Below are 19,691 nucleotides of genomic sequence, written 5' to 3'. Positions count from 1 at the left end.
AGGCATTCGCATTTACGCAAATTTTGCGTTACCGTTGAACTTACGATTGTATGAGTTTATGACCTGACTTTATATTTTGATTTTATGTTGATATGTTATATGTTAAATGAAAAATTTACATTGTTTGACTAGACAAATGTAACAATGTAAGCAACAGCTCTGTATTATATCTGAAATGCGAACAATTGACGCAAGAACCAACCTAACCAACTTACATGCCACAGTAAACTGATACGCTGTAACATATGTCAAACCGAAAATAAAGAATGTAAAAAAAAAAAAACAGATGAAATTCGTATCTTGTAATACCTTTTTTTATAGGACTTAGACGGCTACAATCTCTACTTGAACACTATATATATATATATATATATATATATATATATATATATAAATACACATACATAAATAGGGCTCGACAAATCACAGGCGCTAGATTGCCATGGTGACTAGAAATTTCGCCCTGGCACCTGGGATTTATCTGTCATTTGCTAAGCCGTGCAGGAAACATTAAAGCCGGCCGCCGCGGGAAGTGAACAAGCTCACTGATACACACACACTTACTACAGACAAGCTCACTGACACACACAAGCTCACTGCAGACAAGCTCACAGATACACACACACAAGCTCACTACAGACAAGCTCATTAACACACACATGCTCACTAGAAACAAGCTCACTGACATACAGGCTCATTACAGACAAGCTCCCTAACACATACATGCTCATTAGACAAGCTCATTGATACACACAAGCTCACTACAGACAATCTCACTGATACACAGACAAGCTCCCTAACACACATACTCACTACAGACAAGCTCACTAACACACACTCACTACAGACAAGTTTACTGAAACACACACAAGCTCACTACAGGCAAGCTCACTGACACACACACAAGCTCACTCAGTAGCAGGCACATACAAGATTACTCTGTCATGCTAAGTATTGGAAGCCTACCTGGCACTGGAGGCTGTGATTGTGGGAGAACTTGGGGGCCATTTCCAGGCCTCTTTCTGCAGTAAGGTCCTCTGCTAGAGAGTGGGGGCCATGGCCCCCTCTGGCGCCCCCTTAGTGGCACCCCTGTAGCTAGAAAGTCCAGCCTAAAATACATAAATGATAATCAGTCAGATCTCACCCAAGTACCTTGCAAACGTGGGTGTTGATTCGAGTTGAATTATCATTTAGGAGCAGTCAAATCCTCTCAGGTGTTTATTTATTTCTGATAGTTGTGCCCAGGGGTTGCCGCCAACAGGGGCTGTTTGCCTGGTTGCGCGCCTTCGAGGCCAGCAGTGACATACAGGTGCTTTATATAATGAAACACCTCTTGCAAATATATAGTTGAGATGATTGGAGTTTTTTTAGGTTATGTCTCTATCAGTAACGGTTTCTCAAACTGGGTTTTCCTTGTTCTTTTATATGGGACCTCATATAATATAGAACAGTGATGGCGAACCTTTTTGAGCCCAAGTGCCCAAACCGCAATACATGCCAACTTTTTTTTCCTCAAAGTGCCAACATGGCAATTAAACCTGAATACTGAGGTTTAAGTTTAGAAGAAACAACTTGTACAGTTGTCCGAACTAATTAACAACTTTTGTTTTAAAAGAAGAACACAACAGAGAGTTCAATGATACAAATTTTAAATAATGATATAAATAGATAAAATTCAGCTTATATTTATTAGTATCTCCAACAAATGCAATACATACACACAGACTGCAGAACACATTCTCACACTGTCCGCTAAACACATACACACACCGTCCGCTAAACACATACACACACCATCCGCTAAACACATACACACACCGTCCGCTAAACACATACACACATCGTCCGCTGAACACATACACACATCGTCCGCTAAATACATACACACACATTGTCCGCTAAATACATACACACACACTGTCCGCTAAATACACACTCACCATCCGCTAAATACACACACACTCCGCTGAGTACACATACAGACAGACTGCTGAATACACACACATACTGCTTTGAGGGGTGCAGTGTATGTGTTTGTGTGTAAGGGTGTGGAGTGCTGTGTGTGTGTGTGTGTGTGGGGTGTGCTGTGTGGGCGGGTAGGGGTGCTGTGTGTGTGGGCGGATAGGGGTGCTGTGTGTGTGGGTGGGTACGGTTGCTGTGTGTAGGGGGGTACGGGTGCTGTGTGGGGGGTACAGGTGCTCTGCTGTGTGGGGGGTACGGGTGCTATGTTGGGGGTAGGGGTTCTGTGGGTGGTAGGGGTTCTGTGGGTGGTAGGGGTTCTGTGGGTGGTAGGGGTGCTGTGGGTGGTATGGGTGCTGTGCTGTGGGTGGTAGGGGTGCTGTGGGTGGTAGGGGTGCTGTGCTGTGGGGGTAGGGGTGCTGTGCTGTGGGTGGTAGGGGTGCTGTGCTGTGGGAGGTAGGGGTGCTGTGTTGGTGGTAGGGGTGCTGTGCTGTGGGTGGTAGGGGTGCTGTGGGTGGTAGGGGTGCTGTGCTGTGGGAGGTAGGGGTGCTGTGTTGGTGGTAGGGGTGCAGTGGGTGGTAGGGGTGCTAGAGGTGGTAGGGATGCTGTGGGTGGTTGGGGTGCTGTGCTGTGGGTGGTAGGGGTGCTATGGGTGGTAGGGGTACTGTGAGTGGTATGGGTGGTAGGGGTGCTGTGGGTGGTAGGGGTGCTGTGGGTGGTAAGGGTGCTAGGGGTGGTAGGGGTGCTGTGGGTGGTAGGGGTGCTGTGCTGTGGGTGGTAGAGGTGCTGTGCTGTGGGTGGTAGGGGTGCTAGGGGTGGTAGGGGTGCTGTGCTGTGGGCGGTAGGGTTCCTGTGGGGGTAAGGGGTGCTGTGGGTGGTAGGGGTAAAAATACATTAAAAAAACAAAACAAAAGATATATTAATACTGTATCCCCCCCTCCCTTTCCCTTACCTTTGGTGAAGGGGGGGGGGGGGCACAGCCATCCCTGGTGGTCCGGTGGTAAGTTTGTTTCTGGCAGCTAGCAAGCAGCTTCCCTGTCCTCCCGCGCGATGCTGTGTGGAGCGTTGCCATGGTAACGCGCGGCAACGCTCCACACAGCATCGTGCGGGAGGACAGAAGAGCTGCTTGCTTGGGCCCTCCCCCTGCCCTCCCGACACGGAAGCAGAGTAGGCGCCTGCCGTTTTGGGCAGGCAGGTGCCTACTCTGCAGACAGCCAGCGGCCCCCTCTTACGGCGACCTATGGCCGCGTGCCAACAGAGCCGGCTCGGCATGCAGACACTGAACTTTCCTCATAGAGATTCATTGATTCAATTCATCTCTATGAGGAGATGCTGATTGGCCAGGGCTGTGTTTGAATCATGCTGGCTCTGCCCCTGATCTGCCTCCTTGTCAGTCTCAGCCAATCCTATGGGGAAGCACTGTGATGCCACCACTTCTGTTGACGACAGCAGGCGCTTGCAGAGAGAGGAGATACTGAATGTTTGGATGCATTTTAGGCAGTCATGACCCAGGAAGGATCTCTAACAGCCATCTGAGGAGTGGCTAGTGAAGTTATCACTGGGCTGTAATGTAAACACTGCATTTTCTCTGAAAAGACAGTGTTTACAGCAAAATAGCCTGAAGGTAATGATTCTACTCACCAGAACAAATTCAATAAGCTGTAGTTGTTCTGGTGACTATAGTGTCCCTTTAGCCCCCTTGCATTTTTAAACTTATCCAGTGAGGCAGAGGTCTAAAGTAAACAGGGACAAAATAAGCAGCTGCAGACTTGAATACAATACTATATTTAGGTAGGCATGAGGAGGACAGGGGGGCTAGATGGTGGTTTTAACCCTATAGGTTCAGGAATACATGTTTGGGTGTGGGTGAGGCAGGGTGAGCAGGGCTGGCCTTAAGCCATTAGGCATCCTGTGCAAAAAATCTTCATTGTGGGCTGGATGGGGGAGTGGAGGCAGTGCAGCTCCTATCGTCTATTTGTTGGGGAAGCAAGAACTCCTTCCTGCTTCCCCCTTGCTGTGCAGCAGTTACAAAGGTCTTCTTGTAGGTCTTAGCCCCATCTCCCCTCCCATTTAAGCCCAGCCGCTGCCTCGTGATAAGCCCTGCCCCCATCAATCAGTAAGCCCCGTCCCCACTGCCTCGGGTAACTGCTTTAGCTCTCCCTGCACTCCTGTCACCAAGCCATGTGTGAGTTGTGTCGGGCACATGGCGCCCCCTGCTCCATGGCACCATGTGCGGCTGCATAGCTCGCACACCCCTAAGGCCAGCCCTGAAGGTGAGGATGGGTGAGTGTGACAGGATGAAGGAGTTAAGTGTGACAGGGTTAGGTGAGTGTGAAAGTTGCTGGAGTGCGTGAGTGAGTGTAACAGTTAGGGGCAAGTGTGACAGTGTATGCCAGGGTGAGTGGTTAGTATTGCAAGGGGATGAGTGTAATATGGTGGGAGGAGGTGAGTGTCTGTGGCAGGATGAGGCATTGATAACTGTGTGGGGGGAGTTAAAGTAAATGATGAGACTGTATTAAACACTGTAATGTTTATATGTATGTGTGTATATATATATATATATATATATATATATATATATATACGTGTATATATATATAATATAATATATATATATATATATATATATATATAATATAATATTTGCCCCTTCCCTACTTACCTTCTGGGCAGGAAGGGGAGCTTTAATAAATGCCATTGTGGTCAGATGGATTCCCTGGTGATCCAGTAGGCTGCTGATGCAGCAGCAGGCTTTCCCATCTGGCGCTCTGTGAGAAAGTCCGGATTCAAGCTGTGACTCTCTCACAGGTGCCATAACTGTGAGGAACCACAGACCACCACAGAAGGATTTTAAAGGGCTGTGTTTGAGGGGGGAGCATGATCAGAGATGCAGCTTCAGGCTCAGACAGTGGCACACCCTGTCCCTAGTTAGTACCCTTGTGGGTAATCTGGCTCAGATGGCGGCACCCCTCTTCATTTGGCGCCCAGGGCACATGCACCTACAGCCTTTTCCTAGTTTTGCTGCAGGAATTGCAGCAATTTGCCCCTTGATGTGATTAGAATTTGACAGATGCTTTCCAGTATTGACAGGTTCTGCCAACATCTGAAATAAACAACTCATTCAAGTGTTATCTTTAGAGCCTATCAAATGAGCCACACTTGCATGAGTAGCACAGCCTGCTACTAAGTCTCCATCCTCCACAATTCAATTGCTATAGGTAAATCCACCACCCACAAGGCCATTGCATTAGTTAAACATTCCGTTCAAGACACATAATGAATGTAAGCTGATGCAAATTTTACATATTTATCATACTACTAGGAAATAGCCAATGAGAAATGAGTATGGTCACCGCCAGTGTGTGCACATAAAAACCTTAAGTATATATTAAGGTCACATTGCTGTAACAGCCTTGCCTATCTGTTGTGATGCTGTGCGTCCCTCTGGTGTCATGTACATGCCTAATGCTGATCCTGAGGATCATTTTATGATTCACTCAATGCACTGCATAATTGTATGGATGCTGATTCAGATGTGTTATTCATACGTCAGGGCGGGTTTGTATGTTATGGGGTCTCAAGAATGTGGCTGGTCTGTGATGTTCCAGTACAGTCTATTCAAATCCTTCAGTCAGGTCTGTCTTTACCCTGTCGTTGTTCCTATTTTACTATTCCCTTATATATTTTTTTGTATTAATAAGGCTAGTGTTTATCTGTTTATCTTGATTTCTGATATCCCTGACTTACTTACTCTCTCAATTGTTCTTGTTTTTATATGTTTTTAGCTTGTCTTGTTTTTGACTACTCTTAACTATTCACAAGTATGCTGTTTCACGTAACTATAGTCACTGTGTAAACCTAGCCACATCTAAGGACCAGTAATATGCCACTCTGCTGTTTGTCCTTTTTTTCTTTAGATTTTTTATTTATGCCTTAATTTACAAGCATAAAGTATAAACATAATTTATAAGAATATACATAATAACATCATACGTAAAAATATGTAGAATAATATCACAGTACATTGCAGGTACTGGGTACTGCAGGGCTTGCAAATTTGCTTGAAGTCTAAGAGCCAGCTAAACAAAGTTAGGAGTGGATCCTTTCCATGGGGTTCAGTGTGGCTGCTGAAGTCTTCAAGTCTTCTTGCTCTGCTTTCTTGCTGTTTAGTGATGCCCGGGCCAGAGTGACATCATATCCCGGCATCACTGCAGGGTATGCAAGGTAGCAGTGCAAGAAGAGCATCCTGCACTAGACAGCCGCTGACAAACACCCAGGTGCCAGGATACAATTTTTAGTCACCATGGAGAACTGGCGCCTGGGATTTGTCGAGCACCGGGCTAGTGGATGGAGGATATTTTTGTTTATGAAGATGTATAAGACAGTGCTTGTAGAACCTAACTAATAAAAAGAATACAAACACACAAACAATGAATGTAAGCTGATGCTGATGTGTTGCGGGTTTATTTACCTCTTTGTACTTTTTACTTAAAGGAACATTACCATTCTAGTGGTTATGGTGCCATGAGTGGTCTGGCACTGTCTCAAAGTAAGATGTCAAACCATTTTAGTACAGTTTGACAACTTACCTGAGTCCCGCCAGACAGCTGCAGCCAGGGCTGGTGCAAGGATTTTTTCCACCCTAGGCAAAAGAAAAAATTGCCCCCCCCCCATGTGACATCACAATGCCCCACCCATATGATGTGCCATATGAACTAATGCCAGTGCTGCACACTGTGTTTACATTAAAAAGCCTGCAGGGACAGGCTATAGACACCGGAACCACTTCATTAAGCTGCAGTGGTTCTGGGGACTATAGTGTCCCTTTAATGTGAGGTTAATTAGAGATTAGTGTCACAAATAATATACTAGATTGCCTACTTACAACCAGATGAAGATGGTGATGGGCACTGGCTGCAGTTTGACTCCACTGGTCTGGTGTAGAACCGGATCTCTGGAGGCTGTTTGTAACTGCGGTCACAAAATTCAATGTTCTGGGAAAACAGGAAGCAGCTCCTTTTTTCGAGGCCCCTTACACAGCTCAAGGTCTGGGCCCCAGGGATTGACGGTGAGTATGCCCATAAGGCCCACCCATAAGTCCACCTATATGTTCCACCCATTAAATTCGCTCACAGGGAGTGTAGTGTGTAGGGGATGTGTTATGTGTTATTGTAGAGGATCTAATGTGTGTGCTTATGGAATGTAGTGTATAGGCATACCAGTTTGTGTAGTTGATGCAGTGTGTTTGTGTGTAGTGGAAGCAGTGTGTGTTTGTAGTTGTGTGTAAGGGATCCATTGTGTGAATCTGTTTGTATGCATAAGGGATGCAAGGTGTGTGTCTGTAAGTGGTTGCATTGAGTGTGTGTAAGAAATGCATTGTATTTCTGTGTGTATGTAAGAGAAGCAGTGTGTGTGTGTGTTTGCATGTGTGTTTAAGGGATGCATTGTGTGTTTCTGTGTATGTATCGGGATGCATTGTGTGTGTGTGCGCGTAGTATGAAAGAGCTCTCCCTCCTGTCCCTTAGAGCTCTCCCCTGCCCCTTAGTGGTCTCTCCTCTCCCCTCTCCCCCCACCATCCCCTAGGGGTCTCTTCTCACACCCACCCACCCTCCCTGTGTTCTCCTCACCTCCCCTTCTCCTCCTCACCCCCTCTCCTGTGTTCTTCTCACCTCCCCCCCCGTGTTCTACTCACCTCCCCTTCTCCTCACCCCCCTCTCCCTGCGTTCTTCTCACTCCCCTCTCCCTGTGTTCTTCTCACTCCCCCCTCCCTGTGTTCTTCTCACCTCCCCCTCTCCTCACCCCCTCCCTGTATTCCTCTTACTCCCCCCTCCCTGTGTTCTTCTTACTCTCCCCCTCCCATCTTCTTCTTTCTCCCCCCTTTCTTCTTACTCCCCCCACCCCTCTTCTTCTTACTCCCCCCACCCCTCTTCTTCTTACTCCCCCCCACCCCTCTTCTTCTTACTCTCTCCACCCCTCTTCTTACTCCCCCCCTATACTTGTCTTCTTCTTACTCCCCCCTCCCCTCTTCTTCATTTAGCGCCTCAACACCAGTGCTGCACAGTGTGCATTACTACCGTTCAGTGTCTCAACTCTCTGCGTGCATGGAGGTGCTGTATGTTCCCCATAGAGATGCATTAAAATTTAGCGCGGTCCCAGCTTCTGTTTGGTTGTGAAGCTGGACAGGAAGTAGAAAGAATCCCTTTCTATCTGTCCAGTGGCGTACTAAGGGAGGGTGGGAGGGGACGGTCCGCCCCGGGTGCCATCAGGTAGGGGGGTGTCACCAGGGCTGGCCAGGCTTGAGGTTCTGTGAGCTGTGTGGCTGCACAGGGCGCCATAGCAGCAGGGGCGCCAGACAGCCGACACAGCTCAAACACACAGGGGCTGTGAGCAGGAACAGGAGACCAGCACGGAGAGTTGGGGGCGGGGGCAGATTGACCATGGGGGTGGAGCTAAAGGCAGCCTCTTACTGCTGCACACAGAAGGGAAGCAGGAAGGAGTCCCTGCTTCCCCAACTACAACACACCAGGGACTGAATCCACCCTTCCTGCCCAAGCTGACTGTACGTGAGAGAGAGTGTGTGCTGTGTGTAACTGTGATTGTGACTTTCTTTGACTGTGTGTGTGTGTGACTGTCTGTCTGCCTGTGATTGTCTGTGTTACTGTCTGCCTGTGTGTATGTGTGTGTGTGTGTGTGTGACTGTCTGCCTGTGATTGTGTGTGTGTGTGTGTGTGTGTGACTGTCTGTGTGTGTTGGTATGTGTGACTGTCTGCCTGTGACTGCGTGTTTGACTGTCTGCCTGTAACTGTGTGTGAGTGACTATGTGTGTGGGACTGTGTGCATCTGACCATGTCTGATGGTCTTCGTCCTGCAGTGAGCCGACAGCCGGGATATGATGTCATTGCGGCCTCAGCGTCATTACAGGGCGTGAGAGGGACCTGTGCAGGAAGAACACAGAGATCCCAACAGCAACCACTGACGACCAGGGACTGAGGATCCACTCCAGCCCTTCTAGAGCAAGGTAGGGAGGCTGGGTGGACCTCTTAATTATTAAATGTGTGTATGTATGTAATGTTTGTGTATGTCTGTGCTTATGTGTGTGATTGTGTGTATCTTTGTGTATGTGTAGATAGCTCCCTTATTTGGTGTCCTTAAATATTGCAATCCCACATAAGGATAACAAATAAGGGATTTATCTACTAAACAACTGAAATTAAGAAAATGGCTTTTTAAATGTTGATCCTTTAGCTGTTTAGTAGATAATTCCCTGAATTGGTGCCTTTATGTAAGATTTCCATATTTAAAGATACCAAATGATGGTTCTGTTTAGCAGATAGCAGCTTATTTGGTGTCTTTAAATATGGCAAGCCCACATAAGGATAGCATATAGTTATCTGATAAACAAAAATCGAAATTAAGAGGTGTCAGCCAGCCCACAACAAGAAATCTGGGTGGCTAATGTGAATTCTATGCAAATGTGTTGTCGGAGCACAGCATGCTGGCATCACGCAGACAATGGCAGCATATTACACCATCCCCTAGTGAAAAGTTTTACTGCTCCCCCATCCCCTGTTTTGACTGTGGTATTTTACGTGTGTCCCCCCATATATTATTCCTAGAGTCACCACGATGTCTGCATGTGTGTCTGTGTATCTGTGTGTGATTGTGTTTCTGTGTATCTGCATGTCTTATTTTGTTTTACACTCCACCTCCAATAGAATGTAAGCTTGTTTGATCAGGGTCCTCGTTTGATCCCCCTCTCATAATATTGTAAAGCGCTACCAAATCTGTTGGCGCTATATAAATGGCAATAATAATAATAATGTGTGTGTGTATATGTGCATACATCTCAAAATCTCGCCAACACTACCCACAAATACACTCATGCATTTCAACGTCAACACTACATACAAACCCCACCATTATATATAACCATACCACTGCATTCAAATACCACACACCACACAAATGCATGCTTGCATTGAAACACCAACACTACATACAAACACACCCCTACATTCACTCACACATACCCCATACAAAAACATGCATACATTCAAACACAAGCACTGCTCAGTGCTAAATACATTTAAAATAATAATTTTGGTTGTTTTTTACATTTAAAGCTGAGGAAGGGGGGGGTTCCAAAAATAGGACCCGCAGCGAGTGCCAGATGCTCTAGGTACGCCCCTGCATCTACCTATTAACTCTCACACATGAAATGCATTGCAGGATGAACAGGGGGAAGCTCTCAGTGATGAACACTGTATAACCACTCCTGCAGCTCTAATATCACCATCTGACTAGATAATAGAAGACATTATTACAAATAATCCTTCAAACTACAGCACTCTAAACCTGATAATAACCCTTTACCTTAATCCTATGTTTAACTTTAAAATTTGAATACCTCATGCACCCAAATATTAAACTTAACCCAACTTTAGCCATAAACTGAATAATTGTATATAGCTATTATACTACAATGTTAACCCTTCTGAAGTTGTTCATCTTTTTTAACACTAAACACCCTATGAAATATAACTCTTAACATTAACCCCTCTCTAACCTTAAAGGAACACTATAGTCACCTAAATTACTTTAGCTAAATAAAGCAGTTTTAGTGTATAGATCAGGGGTAGGCAACCTTCGGCTCTACAGATGTTTTGGACTACATCTCCCATAATGCTTTTACAGCCATATTGCTGGCAAAGCATCAAGGGAGATGTAGTCCACAACATCTGTAGAGCCGAAGGTTGCCTACCCCTGGTATAGATCATTCCCCTGCAATTTCACTGCTCAATTCACTGTCATTTAGTTAAATCACTTTGTTTCTGTTTATGCAGCCCTAGCCACACCTCCCCTGGCTATGATTGACAGAGCCTGCATAAAAAAACTGGTTTCACTTTCAAACAGATGTAATTTACCTTAAATAATTGTATCTCAATCGCTAAATTGAACTTTAATCACATACAGAAGGCTCTTGCAGGGTCTAGCAAGCTATTAACATAGCAGGGGATAAGAAAATCTTAATTAAACAGAACTTGCAATAAAGAAAGCCTAAATAGGGCTCTCTTTACAGGACGTGTTTATGGAAGGCTGTGCAAGTCACATGCAGGGAGGTGTAACTAGGGTTCATAAACAAAGGGATTTAACTCCTAAATGGCAGAGGATTGAGCAGTGAGGCTGCATGGGCATGTTTTATACAGCAAAACTGCTTCATTAAGCTAAAGTTGTTCAGGTGACTATAGTGTCCCTTTAAATGGACACTATAATCACCAATACAACTTTAGCTTAGTGACGCAGTTTTTGTGTATAGATTTGGTGTTATGGCTTACTTAGCTGATTAGAGTGGGACACTGGGAGCCTAGAATATTGCACCTTTTCACAATATTCTAATTTACTGAGATTGTGGATTTGGGGTTTTCATGAGCTGTAAGCCATAATCATCGCACTTATGACAAATCACGGCTTGAACTATCTTGCTTTGCATGTAATGCGTCTATCTCATATAGTAGTTTCCTCTTTTACGTTGCATTACTGAAATAAATGAACTTTTGTACAATATTCAAATTTTTCGAGTAGCACCTGTATTATGTTAGGGACAGGGACCATTTTCAGCTACGGACCGATTATGTTAGGGAAAGAGACCATTTTGTTTTCTCTTACTTAATCATGTCTTTTTTATGGAACCTGGATTTCATCTGTTGAAAACTGGTTTTATTTTTTCTACTTGTTCCAAATGCACTTATCCATTATCCGTTATCCATTAGGAAGCTCTTCTTTAATTCTCAGGTATCTATGGGAGTTGTAGGTCACAGTTTTCAGTGTGCTTTGTGAAGTGCTCTGTCTCACTTACTGGGTGTTTGCCATGATTTGCTATATGTAATCCATTATTGATGGTAGTGACATGTATTGACTCTTAATGTTAAGTAAATGTATGAATTTTCTTTTTTTTATAAATTACTCCGGTTTGGTTTCAGTTTGTTTTAGTCCGAAGAAGGTCTCCCTTTGGGATGATCCAAATGCAGACTGTTGATGAGCCAGATTATAGCTTCGGGCAGAGTTGTGAAAGTCTAGAGGAAGAACAGAGACAGGATGCTAAAAAGACACGTGGCTGATTTAGCTTCTTCACATTCTATAAAAATAAAAATCAGATCCACTGATGGCTTACTTACAGTTTTTTGTCGGTTAGAATTCAAAGCGATTCCTTCTTTTATACCCAGCACGGAAAAACGTAGGTGATATCAAAGAAGATTATAGGGACATTTGGTTGCTTAATATACACAGGGAACCATTTTTATCTGCCAAGTCTATTTATATGATGTAAAAATAAAAGTGGGAGTTTTTAAAAATGACCATTTCCTTCAACCAGACTGTGACGCTTAGGCAGAAGTTGTTGCTTAAAACATCTTAAAGTCAATATTTACACTTTTAACACAACATTTTTATTTACATCAACACATTTCTAGATACCAGAATTAAAAGGATGCTGAACATCAGTAGAAGACCTGGACATTTAAAGGATTATTTCTATTTTTTGTATTAGCAAGTTTTTAAATGCATTTTTTATTACAATATTAAATTAATGTACTCCATCTGCACAGCCCTCTGCCCTTTCTCTATTCTACTGTATTTATTTACTGAGAGACTATGTGGCTTGTCTCATAGATTTCTAAGAGAGAGCTTGTATAACTTCTCGCACTGGCATAGCTGAGATAATGTGAATGAAGTGGCACACAAGCTAAGTTGTAGCCTAAGTTACATTATGAAAATATCTTTGTTCATTGTTTTCATTAGTCAAGCTGCCTGCTTTTGGGTCAGATTTATTTACTTTACGATAATTTTAGGCATAAGGGAATATCAGTGTTTTGGCCAATAGAGCTATGTTGAAAAAATGTTCCTACTCTATTGTTTTTTTCAGCATTCAAACACATTTGTGGAGGATTATTCCATAAACTGAAAATTGTGAGGGAAGGGCAAAGGAATTATATTTTTTTAGACCTAAATTGGTGAGCTGGAAACAGCTAAGATAGGGGAAATGTAAATCCGATTACTTTTATCCTAAAATATTTAATTTCTGTGTCAGTTCTCTGTTTAGTGAATAAACCCATAAACACTCACAAAAAATAAACTCTTTTAATTGGTACTCATAGTGCTTGCAAATAACTGTTTAAAGAGTTCATCCGAGCTTCAGATCCACTACAGCCCACTATTGTGATTACGATGCCAGGAGTACCCTGGTGCCGTTTCTCAATAACAGCTTGCATCTACCCTGGCTGTTGCTGGGCATCATGCCTCCCTCAATGCCGGAATGGTTTCAACTTGCAGAGCTGCAGAAACCGGACATAGTTCTTCCCAGTCATTCATTGGCTGAATGCTTCAGCGGAGCGTTCTCAGCAAATGAATAAATGTCTGTGCAAGGAATATGCACGGAATTGATGTTTGCCAGCCTGGAAAGAGAGTTCCAGGCTGACTATTGAAAGCTGTTGGATGGATATATAATCAGCATATATATTTGAAGCATCTGTCTTTTGTTTCTTGAGTAATTGACTTTTTATCAGTCATCTGATGTGGTGCTTATAGTCTTGTAAACATGGCTACAGTACTTCTTCATGCTACCACTTTCACTGTCGTACAGTACCAGCCCAGTAACAATGGTCATAAACATAGTTAAAAGGGAAACTCTAAGCACCATAAACACTATGGCCTGTTGTAGTGGCTATGGTGCTAGTTGGCTGCAAACAATGCCGCCCTGTTCTGTGTCAAATCGATCTTCACTGGTTTGACAAAAACAAAGGGTTCTCCTAGTTCCTGTAAGCCGGCCTCTCACTGGATTGTAAATGCAGACGTATCACTTCTGCATTAACCATACAAATTTTGTCCAAATTTGGTAATTGGCTATGCTTGTCAAATTTGGTTTGACATAGAATTGAGAAGGACAACTTCTGCAGACTCTGATACCGGAGAAACTGACGGAAGCGAAGCACAGAGAGATGGACACAGGTTTCTTCAGGAAGGAAGAGATTCTTTATTGGATCACCGATCGGGACTCAGAGGGACTAACGTCACCAAAATACAGCAAGTTCTGAGCCCCGGACAATAGTGCAGGCTCCTTATATAGGCACATAACTCCTCCCATATTAAGCTCCACCCGCACATTCTCTTAACCAATCAACACAAATAAGAATTAACTTCCTGTTTGACCGCATGGCTTGTCCAGCAAAATGGAGGAGGGGGAATACTACATCCTGTATTCTTGCACATGCTCCGTACACTACTGATCGTATCTTGCCTCGTGCAACCAACTGATCGATACGTCAGCATATGCACGTACACATGCCACGTGGTAATCTCGGCCTACTAAATTTATTTTTACCGAGATTCCACCACATTCCCCCCTTTGATGCCTCTTGATATTTCACAATTACTTGAGGCATCACTTAACCTTGGTTTGCATACACCGCAAGTTACCTTGAACCAGACCAGACTTATCTTATGATGTGAATCTTTTAACACTCATCTTCCTGCATTGGTTCTCCCTGATCTAGAGCCTTATACTTATAAATCGCCATTATCTGTGCAGCAGCCTTCCTCTCTGCTATATTTTCTATCAGGCTTTGCACAGACCTAACTACTAAGGGTATAAGACACGGCAGGAGTAGACACAACATTAAAATCAGTAGGACTCCACCTACCACTGCCTTAAGCCCTCCAAACCACTCATACCAGCTACCAAACCAACTACTTGGATTATACCCTTTCCATACCTGAGTAGGCACATGCGCTAGTTTAACCATATGGCTAGTAAGCTCAGCTATTGCTTGCCCTTCGTCATCTATTTGAAGACAGCAATTGCTCAGGTTAAACTTCCCACATACACCTCCCTCTACTGCCAAAAGGTAATCCAAGGCTAATCTATTTTGGTAGACTGCTGTCCTCATCCTGGTGTTATGCTTCGCTAGAAGATTGAGCGCTTGTGATGTCTCGTTAGTAATAATCTCAACCACCGCCTGTAATCTTATAATACGGTTGAGCATATAAATAGGGGTTCTGTAACCAAAGGTACCATCCTCAGCCCACGTGGCTGGCCCATAATAATCTATGATACGCTGGGGAGGCCATTCATTATCTTCCCAGGTGCCTATCTCTATGGGTCCCCTTTTCTTCCTATGATTCACATCATACACTTTAACACCTAAAGTCTCACCTGTTTCAATCGGTAACAAGAAGAAGGATGGTTTGAGCATACCCAACACACATGCCCCTTCCCAGTCCTGTGGCAACTCCGAATAGGCTTTCTTACCACAGATCCAGTACAAATTTGCTGGGGCTCTCCAGGTAGATGTGATGGATAAATCAAACCACACATCCTTTAAATTGGCGTATCTAGCAAACGGGTTAGATGGTTCTGAGACATTTGAAGCCGACCACCAAGTTGTATTCTTTGTATCATCATCATAAGCTTTTTGCCCTAGACAAGTTAATTCTCCTACAGAAGTATTATACATTATTCCTTTCCTTGCTATGCAAACATAACCTATGATGGAGGTCTTTAATCTCCACTCAGATTTACCTCTAACACTCATATGATAATCGGCTTGTGTAGATATTAGTTGGTCAACTGCCTCAGAACCGGACATTACCTCCTTTGCTTCCCAAGGCCATTGGTCTCCCATGTTAGTACCTCCACACACATAGCAGTTGGTAACATTAAGACTACCGGCAATACTTTCGGCTAAATCGATGAACAGGTTTTTGGCATTATGGGGGATCTTATTATCTATACTCATCTCTTCATAAAAGGAATGGTATACTTGATGAGTTTGGGAGGATACCGTATCAGTCTCTATCCCTATAAACAATAATGTCCCAGGATCTAAACCCGTCCCGTATATCTGAAACCCAAATAAATTGCCATATTTGTCTAAGAACTTATCGGGGTTATTTATAAGTATATGGATGGGATTACATTCCATAGACCTACAATATGGGCTAGTCGGCAACTTAGTCACTATCATGTCTTTGTCTACTGTCTGTCCCCAAGTCGCCCACCCCACACAAGACCAATATGGGCAAAAGTTATAGTCTTTATTTGGGCATCTAGGACTCACATATTTATTTTTACTACTGGGACAGATATATTTATCATTAGACCCATACGTCCTCTCCCATCTAAGATCCCCACATACATTCCACGGCTTTCTACCACTCGATATCGCTTTACACGCATCAAATAGCAGAACACCCGAAGAATGTACGGATTCTAACACCGTCTTATTAATTAGGGTCCCCTGAGGATCTCCATTCCTGAGAGTCAACCAAATTGTACGAGGTTGATACTCCGGACTGAAGCACTTAGGTTCTCCTACTCCTAAATGGCACACACTATAGTCTATATTTAAGTATCTACATCTCGATACATCTCCTTTACACTCGTATTGTGAATGCCAAATTAGGGTTTGGGAAATATGGTTACCTGTTCTCGTAGTCTTAATGCATACCTCACAGCTAGGAGTGTCGGTACCTCTACCTTCCTGAATATAAAAACACATATAAATAAACACTATCAAAAGCACATCTTTCGCCGTCATCCTCAGTCTTCGTCCGTGCGAAGGCACCTCAGCTTCCAGGATGTGAGGGCTGCAGGGAATGGAGTTCTGCTCGTCTTCACAGGTGTCCCTTTGAGACTTTCCTGGCTTATATACTATGTGTTGGTAAGCGGACAGGCTTTATTATGGCCTTCTCACTCACGCACCAAATCCCTGTAACAATAAAATTTGTAATCCACACGATTCCTCGTTACTCCGACTGAGTAGTGCGTTTTAACCGGATCTTGCAGGGATTCTCTGGATCAGCTGTAACTTGCCAAGAATCGACTGCTGCTGGTTTAACCCTGGAGTGATGTATCCACGGAGTCACTTCGGCTACTTTTATCGCTGTAGGGGTAGACAAAAGAACAACATAAGGACCTCTCCACTTGGGCCCTAACGGTACATTATTCCACTCTTTAATCCACACTTGATCTCCTGGATGATAACTATGAACAGGGGGATAAATATTCACAGGTAATCTATCTTGTACCCATTTCTGTACCTCCTCCATAGTCTTACCCAACTCTACAACCTGCTGCCGGGTAATTCCTTCTCCCAACTGACTCAAATCCCCCCTTAAGTTACCAAGTACGGGAGGTGGTCGCCCATACATAATTTCAAAAGGAGAGAGGCCCATCCTTCTGGTAGGGGTACTGCGGATTCGCAATAAAGCTATGGGTAAGAGAACGTTCCACTTAAGTTGGGTTTCCTGACACATTTTAGCCAACTGGTTCTTAATAGTTCTATTCATTCTCTCTACCTTACCAGAACTCTGGGGTCTATATGCAGTATGAAGCCTCCACTTTATACCAAGCATATGAGTCAGTTGTTGTAGGCACTGATGAACAAAAGCTGGACCATTGTCCGATCCTATAGAACAGGGTAGTCCATATCGGGGTATTATTTCTCGTAGCAGGAATCTCACAACTTCTCCTGCTTTCTCTGTACGAGTAGGACACGCTTCTACCCAGCCTGAATAGGTGCACACAATTACCAGCAGGTAACGATGTCCACCCGATTTAGGCATCACTGTAAAGTCTATTTGTAGATCGGACATGGGGAGTCCCCCCATAAACTGGACTCCTGGTGGCTTTACTGGTCCTTGTCTTGCATTATTTTTAGCACACGTTACACATCTTCGTACAATGGCCTGAGTCAAGTTGGACAATCTTGGTATGTAGAAATGTTTTCTGAGAGATTCTTCTGTACTGTCTCTCCCAGAATGTGTCCCGTTATGATAATTTTGGACAATTTCTACCGCTAGTGATGCTGGTATGACTATTCTTCCATCTTCTAGCTGATACCACTTGTTCTCCAAATACTTTCCTGGTTCAGTCTTTAACCACTCCTCTTCTTGAGCTGTATAAACTGGAGTCCATTGGGACAGTGGAGTTGGTATAAGAGCAGCTATATGCCCCACATACTCCTGTCTTCCTGATTCAGCAGCACGCTTGGCTGCACTATCTGCCATCCGGTTTCCCTTGGTTACATCACCATCTCCTCTCAGATGCGCTCGACAATGTATGATACCGACTTCTTTCGGCTCCCACACTGCTTCCAATAGTTGTAGGATTTCAGCTGCGTATTTGATTTCTTTGCCTTCTGAATTCAGTAGTCCTCTTTCTTTATACAAAGCTCCGTGGGCATGAGTGGTTAAAAACGCATATTTGGAGTCCGTGTAGATATTCACTCTTAAACCTTCAGCCAATTGTAACGCTCGTGTTAGTGCTATTAATTCTGCCTTTTGTGCTGATGTTCCTTTCGCCAGTGGCCGAGCTTCTATCACCTTGTCTATTGTTGTTACTGCATATCCTGCATAGCGGATCCCTTCTTTCACATAACTACTGCCGTCAGTATAATATTGAACATCGGGGTTCTGGATGGGAAAATCACGAAGATCTGGTCTACTTGAGAATACTTCATCCATTACTTCCAAACAATCATGTTGACTTTCAGTAGGTTGTGGCAAAAGGGTAGCTGGATTTAAGGTGTTTACAGTCTCTAAATGCACTCTTGGGTTTTCACACAACATTGCTTGATACTTGGTCATACGGCTGTTACTAAACCAATGATTTCCTTTGTAATCCAACAACGTCTGTACTGCATGTGGGACTCGTACATAAAGTTCTTGACCCAGAGTGAGTTTATCGGCTTCAGCTACTAGCAGGGCGGCTGCAGCTACTGCTCTTAGACAAGGTGGAAGTCCGCTGGCCACTGCATCCAATTGCTTAGACATGTAGGCAACAGGTCTTTGCCATGATCCCAAGTACTGTGTCAATACTCCCACAGCCATTCTTCTTTGCTCATGTACATACAGGTAGAATGGTCGTGTGTGATCAGGTAGACCTAATGCTGGGGCACTCATCAAAGCCTTCTTCACATCTTCAAATGCCGTTTGCTGTTCTTGGGTCCATAAGAAGGGGTCGTGCTCTGTACCTTTGATAGCTGCGTACAGAGGTTTTGCCAGTATCGCATAACTGGGAATCCATATCCTACAGAAGCCTGCTGCCCCCAAGAATTCTCGCACTTGTCTTCTATTCTTGGGTATTGGTATTTGGCAGACAGCTTCTTTTCTCTCTGGCCCCATAATTCTTTGACCTTCAGAGATATGGAATCCCAGATATTTGACAGTTGGCAAACACAACTGAGCCTTCTTTCTAGACACCTTGTATCCTGCCTTCCAGAGAATGTGTAGTAGATCGTGCGTTGCTTGCTGACAGATTTCTTTTGTAACTGCTGCTATCAACAAGTCATCTACATATTGTAACAATACACACTCTCCTGGGATGGACTCGAAATCCAGTAGATCTTGACTTAGGGCTGAACCAAATAGGGTAGGTGAATTTTTAAACCCTTGGGGCAGTCTTGTCCAAGTCATTTGGCGTTTTGAGCCCGTTACAGCGTTCTCCCATTGGAAAGCGAAAATACATTGACTTTCTGCGGCAATTCGGAGGCAAAAGAAGGCATCTTTGAGATCTAAGACTGTGAAGTAAGTAGCCCCGCCCGGAATTAAAGCAAGCAGGTTATATGGATTGGGTACAACTGGATGTATGCTAACAACCGCATCATTGACTGCTCTCAAGTCCTGCACAGGTCGATACTCATCTGTACCGGGCTTTTGAACAGGCAGCAATGGGGTGT

At 44.1% G+C, this 19,691-nt stretch overlaps 1 protein-coding gene across 2 annotated transcripts in view; it reads left to right on the top strand.

Moving 5' to 3' along the window:
* The window catches only part of GNB4 (G protein subunit beta 4), a 137,427-nt gene that overhangs the window by 30,531 nt on the left and 87,205 nt on the right, over window positions 1-19,691 (top strand). The window contains exon 2 of one of the 2 annotated variants that reach the window (XM_063442705.1): window positions 8,831-8,977. The exons of the other annotated variant lie outside the window; for it this stretch is intronic. The gene's annotated coding sequence lies outside the window, so the exon portion shown is untranslated. The remainder of the gene's footprint in view (window positions 1-8,830; window positions 8,978-19,691) is intronic. 2 annotated transcript variants of the gene reach the window in all.

Source organism: Pelobates fuscus, chromosome 2 (assembly GCF_036172605.1).
Source record: "Pelobates fuscus isolate aPelFus1 chromosome 2, aPelFus1.pri, whole genome shotgun sequence".
Lineage (NCBI taxonomy): Eukaryota > Metazoa > Chordata > Amphibia > Anura > Pelobatidae > Pelobates > Pelobates fuscus.
Note: the sequence above shows the minus strand (reverse complement) of the source record. Positions and strands in the feature narration are given on the sequence as shown.